The following is a 7,458-nucleotide window of genomic DNA, read 5'->3' on the forward strand; positions in this document are numbered from 1 at the left end:
AGTGAGTATTTCATTAATTCAAATGTGTAAGTTCAACCCTAGCATTTGTGAATTCAATTAGGTTGTTTGATAAATATAAAAATGTGGAAGTGTTATAAATAACTGTAGTCATATATCAATTTCAGCTTCCAAATTTATTTCTGGATTTTACTGAGAAAACCCTCAAACGGTAGATTTTTTTTTAAAAAAAAACCACCTTTGAAATTTTAGAGTGTTTGTCATAGTGTGTCACCTTGTTGGGAAGGGATCTGTGTGATTGCTGGGCCAGGAAGGTCTCTCGAGAAAGCACCTAATTTCCTAGTGCATATTAGTCTTCAAATGAGCACATGAGTTCAGTGTATTGTGATTCTGTTGTTTTATTGCTGTGTTTTTCTGGAGTAGCAATCCTCAGCCTGGGCGTGATTTCTGTGTTGTTGGCGAACTCCTTACTGTGGGTTTTGTCCCGTACATGGCAGGATATCCAGCAGTTTCCCAGTGCCCTGGTTACTAGCAGGACACACCCCTTCTCCTACCTGGCATGCTTTGCGGAATGTTGTCAGAACCAAAGCTGTCTTTGGCCCTGCCAGAAGTCTCTGAGGACAAAACCATCCTGAATCATTGAGAAGCAGACCATAGGTGCTGGGATCTGGGGTTTCCATGGACACCATTTGAAAGCTACAGCTCCATAGCCTTCACTTAGCAATCAGGGCGCAGGCTTCAGTTTCACCACTCCTTGTAGGGGCCTTTGCTAGACTTCAACTCCCTGCAGGCGGAGAACAAGCCACTATGAACAGTGACTTGCTCGGTGTGGTACCAAATATTTGTTGATTGATTAATAGAGACATGATCGTCTGCCTGGGCTATCTCACAGAGATAATTTGAGAGAAATCTGAAACAGGAGAGGAGGTGTCTTGAAAGCATCATCGAATCTAGGAATAGAGTGATAATAAAACTGCCAAAGCACATTTGTTCATCTACATTTCTTGTCACCCTATCTTCCTGCAACCAGAAATAGGAACAAGGAAGACTGCTCTCTCCTTTCCAGACAATGTCTTTATTCCCAGGACGGGGCACCAGCGCTGCCATTCGCTGTTGGTGAGGTTCTTAGGCTTAATCCCTTCCAATCTCAGTTTGCCCATCTGCGAACTAGAGAGGATAATATTCATTCATAAAACCCTTGTGATGGTGATCGAATGAGGTAATTTAGGTAAAGTACTTAATGGCCCAAGAAAGGCACAAAGGAAACACTTAGCAAACATTAGTTGTTCGCTCTGCCTTTGGGGTGTCCTTGAATCTTCCCACTCCAAAGAACAGCAGCAAAGATAAAGAAGCAGATAAACTAACCTCTTCTCAATTTAACTTTGAAAGCACTTCACTAACCCCAGTCCATCCTTGTTTTCACGCACACGCAATGCACACACACACACACACACACTCGAGTTCATATGTGCATAGACACACACGCACACATGTACACGCACATGCACACATACATGCATGCACACTCCTCTATACTCAGTCCTTGATCTGCCAGCACCCACTTCCCACACGCACATTCTCTGTGCCTTGAATCCCCATCATCCACTCAAATCAGAAACCAGGAAGTCACCCCTTCTACTGATAGAAGCTTTCCAAGATCAAATGGTCCAAAAAGTAAGTTCTGGTCCAGTCAGATGGTTAGGCAAGGAACGATGCACAAACTTGATATCTTGATATCTTGAATTTGTTCTCAAACCAACAGTAGTGGGAAAGAACCAGCTCCCAAAACTATCCCTTTCATACACACACACACACACACACACACACACACACACACACACACACGAATGAATGAATGAATGAATGAATGAATGAATGAATTTAGGAAAGGATTAAAAAGTAATTTCCTGTGGATTCTTTCTATTTCAGCTCAGGCCTTTACCTGTCTTAGCTCCACTGCACAGTCTTGGTTCTTCAGAGCCACTTTTAATGTGCTGCCAAGTGGCATTAGTTGCTTTCGTACAGCTTAGAAAGATCAAATTCAAATGTCAAGTGCCAATGTGTTGACTCAGCCCCCGCTCTCACACTCAGGTGATGCTCAGTGGCTCGTGATTTCCGCACTAACCATACCGCCCTTACATGTGACCTTTGGAAATATTCTCCCCACCCTGGTGTGTTCAGCTGACTCTGCGTGTCTGTCTGGACACTCCTCGTCACCCCTTGGTGACTGTTCCACTCACACATACCTGTAATCGATGGCAAGCATCTTAAGAAATGGTAAACAGCTCCTTCCTCAGTCCAGTACTCCAAGAACCTATGAGATGCTGGAGAAATTGTCTCCATGCTTATATTGAGAAATGTTATCAACTGAAAATTCTGTATAATGTGAAAACGGCAGATATGAGTCCTAAATGCGTGCAGCCTGACTGCCTTGAGAGTCCAGGCACATCTCACCCAACAGTTGATGCTGAATTAATTTCCTAGGTTGACTTTTGAAATCTATAACATACTCTACAGGAGTGGCCTTTCCCAAAAACCCTCTAGCCGATCTCCTGTTGATTGCAAAGCAGCCCTGGAAGCATCTTTTGGGGGATAGACTCATTTTCTTGTCTGTGTGTACCCAGAGACCCCAGCGTCCATGATCCAGCTCCTGCTTCTCTTCCAGACCTCCCTTTTTTTCCTTCTCATATTCTCTTCTCGAATCTTGGCTGTTCCCCCTTCACATTTATATCTGCTGGGAAAAGCAAAGGTTCCCATTCAGGAAAGGTAAAAGAAAATAAAGTGTTGGTCTAGCTTATATTGTTGAGCACTTCTGCCTATACACCAGGGCTACAAGCTCCCCCTGGGCTTCCTTGGTCCATTTTCTCAGTGAGCCTATAGGATGGGGACTCGTGTTTCTTTTGTAAAAAAAAAAAAAAACTCCGACTGGAGAGGTTGAGCCACTTACCCAAGGCTTCATAGCTGGAAAGAAGCAGAAGTAGAATTTGACTGTGGTCTGACTTTAGAGTACATCCTGCCATGTCCCATAAGTGGGTGGATGGTTCCCAATGGTCCCTAGGGCTGCATTCCAACCTTCCACTCAGAGGAGTCAGGGTGGGACTTCCTGGGACCTCTCTTCCAAAAGGAAAAACATTTTGGAAAATAGAGACAAAAGAAAAAAGCGAACTTCTTCATATGCCTTTTCCGTCCCTCCCTTTATGACTGCAGGTGCCATAACTCAGTTGCAGGCCTTGGCACTATGCCACCCCCATCTTTGTGTCCTGAGAAGTAGGGTACAGAAGCATATGTAAGAGACATGCTGGTTGTTTCTTCTTCTTCTTTTTTTATTGGATATTTTTTTATTTATATTTCAAATGTTAGCACCTTTCCTGGTTTCCCATCCATAAACCCCCCTATCGAATCCCCCTGCCCCTTCTTCTATGAAGGTGTTTCCCCACCCATCCACCCACCCCTCCCCACCTCTCCGCCCTCACATTCCCTTATACAGAGGATCGAGCATTGGCAGGACCAAGGGCTCGAGAGATGCTGTTCTGTAGAAACAAACTAATCACAAAGCGGTGAAAGCCAGCTCATGCCACCCAAAAGCCAATTTGTCTCACCTCCTCAGTGGTCAGTTAGAGGGAGCCACAGCCTTGTAGAGATCACTAGACCTGCAGGTGGTGGCAAGTGGGAGGCAAAAAAGACACAGACGTAACAACATGTTCAAGGAAAGTATCTGTGCCCACTGGCAGAGTACAAAAGGCTTTCAGGACTGTGTGTGGGCAGGGTTGCCTGACCACAGGCTGTCCTGGTTGATTAAATGGTTTCTATATGGAAACGAAATAAGAGCTTTCTGGACCGTGGTAACAGAATCTCAGCAGGCACATTGTTGTTCAGGCTTGGGAGTGAGCCAGTAACAGCAGTGTGGGTAAGTGCACACGCTTTGACTGTGTACCACCCCGCACACCCCAACAGCCTGTGGTGGCTTATTGCATGGTACTTGTGAGGAAGCAGGCACTTCTGTGGAGCTAGCTTCATGCAAGAAGGCTCCTAAGCCTCCTGGAAGCTTCCCCATGTCCTCAGAGAATGTCGGGAGACGAGGCCAAGGAGATAAAGAGATAGAGTGGGAGACAATGTGTCCTTCACAGGAAAGGACAAGAGAGAGGAGCAGGACTCTGTTATTCATTCCCACAGATATCTCTGAAAGTGTATACACCTGTCGGATCAGGAAAATGCCCGAAGAAAGGGCTCCAGCATCTCCCCCATCCCTCTCTTGACATGCACGTTTCCCTGCTTTCTGTCTGGGAGACTTCTGGCTGAAGGGAAGAACGGGAGGACAGAGATTATAATACCCCAAGTAGCATCTCCTGTCATCGCTTCCTCAGACATGAATGAGTGGGCACCAGAAAATACTCGGCTGCAGGAGGGACCTGGTGCTGGTGCTGACGGCCTTGTGCCTTTGGACCTATCGTATCAACGGGCCCGATCTCAACACTTCTGTTGTATGTTTTATCCCATCCACTTGTGACATTGAAACACTGAGGGCCATTTTCATATAGGACTGTGGGAAATCTGGCAAAATTCTTATTCTGTGAGCTTAAGAAGCACAGGGCTGTTATCTGGTTCGGTTTCTCTATAGCCCGTCCTTCATGCAGCCTCTCTGTCTTTAGTGACTGAAAGTGTGTGATTAGTGGTCACTAAGGAAACCATCACTAATTTAACTTGAAATAGACAGAGCTCTTTTGGGTGAAGTTGTCTTTCCTGTAGGCTGATAAGTGTTAGAGCTACCTCAGTCAGTCAAATGCTTGCTATGCAAATGAGAATCGGTGTCTGGATTGCAAGCACCCATGCAAATGCCAGGTAGGGTGGTGGCTCCCCTAAACCCCCAGCGCTCAGAAGGTAGAGATGAGGGATCCTCCGGGTAAGCTGGCTACCTAGACTCTCTGAACTGTCAAGCCCTTGGTTCAAGTGAAAGACCCTATATCAGTAAATAAACAACAACCGGAAGACATTTGATGTCTCCTCTGTCACACACACAAGCACATATATAGTGCCCTCCCCTGACATGAACATACATGTGCTTGTGAATACCACACATGCATGCACACAAAAGGAAAGAAGGGGGAAAGAGAGACATTAAGTCAGGTCCTGCTTGCCGAGTAGTCCCTGGTCTCCCTTTGAGGAGGCATTTAGAGGACAGAGGTAAACAAGGGGCCTCTTGAAGATGGTCTGAAAGACCAGCAAAACCAAGGTAAAGGGACAAAGAGAAGGGTTCTCTGGTTTCTGGATTTGAATCTTTAGAAGAAGATGCTGGAGGGTGGTTAGCTATAGGACCTGGCTGTGCTTCTGCTGATGCTGTTGCCGTTGGCTGAGGCTGTGCTGTGACCCTGGTATGTGTACCCAATGTTTGGAATCCTCTCTGCAGCTGTCCCCATTACCACGGGACCAGGATTGCTTCATCACCGGCAGGGTGAGCAGGAAGTGACTGGCTGAGAGGGGATTAAAGACAGAGACTCTGAAAGCTAGAAACCAGCTGAGTTAATAAGAAAGTGAACCCAGGGGCACGTGCTATTTTTCCATATCTCACAGGAGACCCAAAAGATCAGGTTGGAAAAGGTACACAAACCTTTACACTGTGAAATAACAACTTGAGGATGCATGGACTGGAGAAGGCTGTCTTCTCACAATTGTTCTTTGCTTCTGGGAGACTATGATACAGGGTTGTTCGCCTTAACCCAGCCTTGGATTTAGCTGACATGAAATTAGATTTCTGATGAACTCAAATAGAACTATTTTAGGGTCTTCTTTTTTTTTCGCCTACCATGTCTCTTCGGAACGATCCCACTTGCCAGCCTGGGGTCTTTACCCAAGTCCCCTCACTATCAGACACTATAGGCAGCAAGAGAGTGAACCAGAGGGCCGACCCCCATGGTTCTTAAACCCAAAGAGGAGCAATTTGCCTGTGCATGTTTTACCAAATTTCCATGGTCCCACAAGCAGGGCCACCCAAGTTCTTTACCTCAGCCACCGTGGGAAGCCCTAAGTGCGTTCTCTTTGCCATTCTTCTAGGTCGTGTTCCCAGTCTCTCCTCTGAGAATTAGTGAGGGGTTGGGGCTTTAGCTCAGTGGTAGAGCGCTTGCCTAGCAAGCTTCAAGGCCCTGGGTTCAGTCCCCAGCTCTGGAAAAAAAAAAAGAGAATTAGTGAATGCCTGGGGGTTGAGGCAGACAAGTCTCCTGCTATGTCTCACAGCAATCCGTGCCCACCGTCTCCAGGACCTTAGACCTTATTCCGGTCTAGCTTGGTAACTCTCTGATTATTCTAAACACAGAGAACTTTTTTCTACCTAGCTGTTTTAGTTTTCAGTGGGAAGTTGATATCACACACGTTACAACTTTGAGCTAGAATGGAAGCCCAATTGGTAAAGCATTAGATAAAAAGTTTACCTGTATGTGCATTTTGTCTATGTGTATATCTGTATTACATATGTATATGCAGTACCCACAAAGGCTGGAAGAGGACATTGGATCCCCTGGAACTGGAGCTACAGACAGTTATGAACCTCCTTGTGGGTGCTGGGGATCGAACCTGGGTCCTTTGGAAGAGCGGCCAGTGTTCTGAACCACTGAGTCATCTCTCCAGCATTTTGTTGTTGTTAATTTTTATTTTAAAAAAATTGAAAATGGATTCTTCTCTCATACAATACATCCTAAGCACAATTTCCCCTGCCTCCACTCCTCCCAGCTCTCCCCCACCTCTCCTTTCCCTTAGATATACTCCATTTCCCTTCAGAAAAGAGCAGACCTCCAACAGACAATGACCAACACAGCAAAAGTAGATACAGTAAGCCTCACTTCAGTCTCTGTACGCCCATATGTATAGTGGATTTAGTCTACTGCTGCTTATATTATGTTAATCTGAGTCCCCAAAAGTACACAAGAGTACCATTCACGAGTAAGACACTGAGGGACCCTGTCTCCAGTTGGTTTTGATTGGTAAATAAAATTGCCAGCAGCTAATGGCTGTGCATGGCAGAGAGAGGCGGGACTTTCAGGTTTCCCAGGCTAGGGACAGAGAGAAAGGAAGAGGGAGCTCCTCCCAGCCTGGAGAAGGCAGAGGTGGTGGGGTAGGAGATGGGGAGGGGGAGGGGGAGGGGGAGAGGGAGGGACGGGGTCGGGGAGGACAGAGTCCGGGAGGTGGGGGGAGAGAACATAACTACCATGTATGAGGTGGGAAAGAGCAGCCCCAAGAGGGCTGCCTGGCTGGTCCAGGGCAACAAAGATAAAATACAAAGATTTTAATAAATAATAACTTAAGACTATTGGAGGGAGGTGGATTAGCCATGAGGTTAGGAAGTGGCCCAGCCATTGAACTATTTAAGACATATCAAAATATAAAGGTTGTGTTTACGTGTAGTTTATCGGGAACTCAGAACATTGGGGCGGGTATTAAGGAATGCCATTGCCAGAGCCGGGATCAGTGTGTTTCATGTTGGGTACTACACCACACATAAAAGCCACATTT

The 7,458-nt window shown here is 46.1% G+C and overlaps 1 long non-coding RNA gene across 1 annotated transcript; it reads right to left on the minus strand.

Annotated features, from left to right (window-relative positions):
* Positions 1 to 229: 229 nt before the first annotated feature.
* LOC120101434 (uncharacterized) lies at positions 230 to 3,197 on the minus strand. Its single transcript, XR_005502003.2, has 3 exons — positions 2,906 to 3,197; positions 1,901 to 2,689; positions 230 to 1,125 (listed from the first exon to the last, which is right to left on the minus strand). It is a non-coding gene; the product is annotated as an uncharacterized LOC120101434 (long non-coding RNA).
* Positions 3,198 to 7,458: the final 4,261 nt, after the last annotated feature.

The sequence above is a fragment of the Rattus norvegicus genome, chromosome 3 (assembly GCF_036323735.1).
Source record: "Rattus norvegicus strain BN/NHsdMcwi chromosome 3, GRCr8, whole genome shotgun sequence".
In the NCBI taxonomy this organism is placed as follows: domain Eukaryota; kingdom Metazoa; phylum Chordata; class Mammalia; order Rodentia; family Muridae; genus Rattus; species Rattus norvegicus.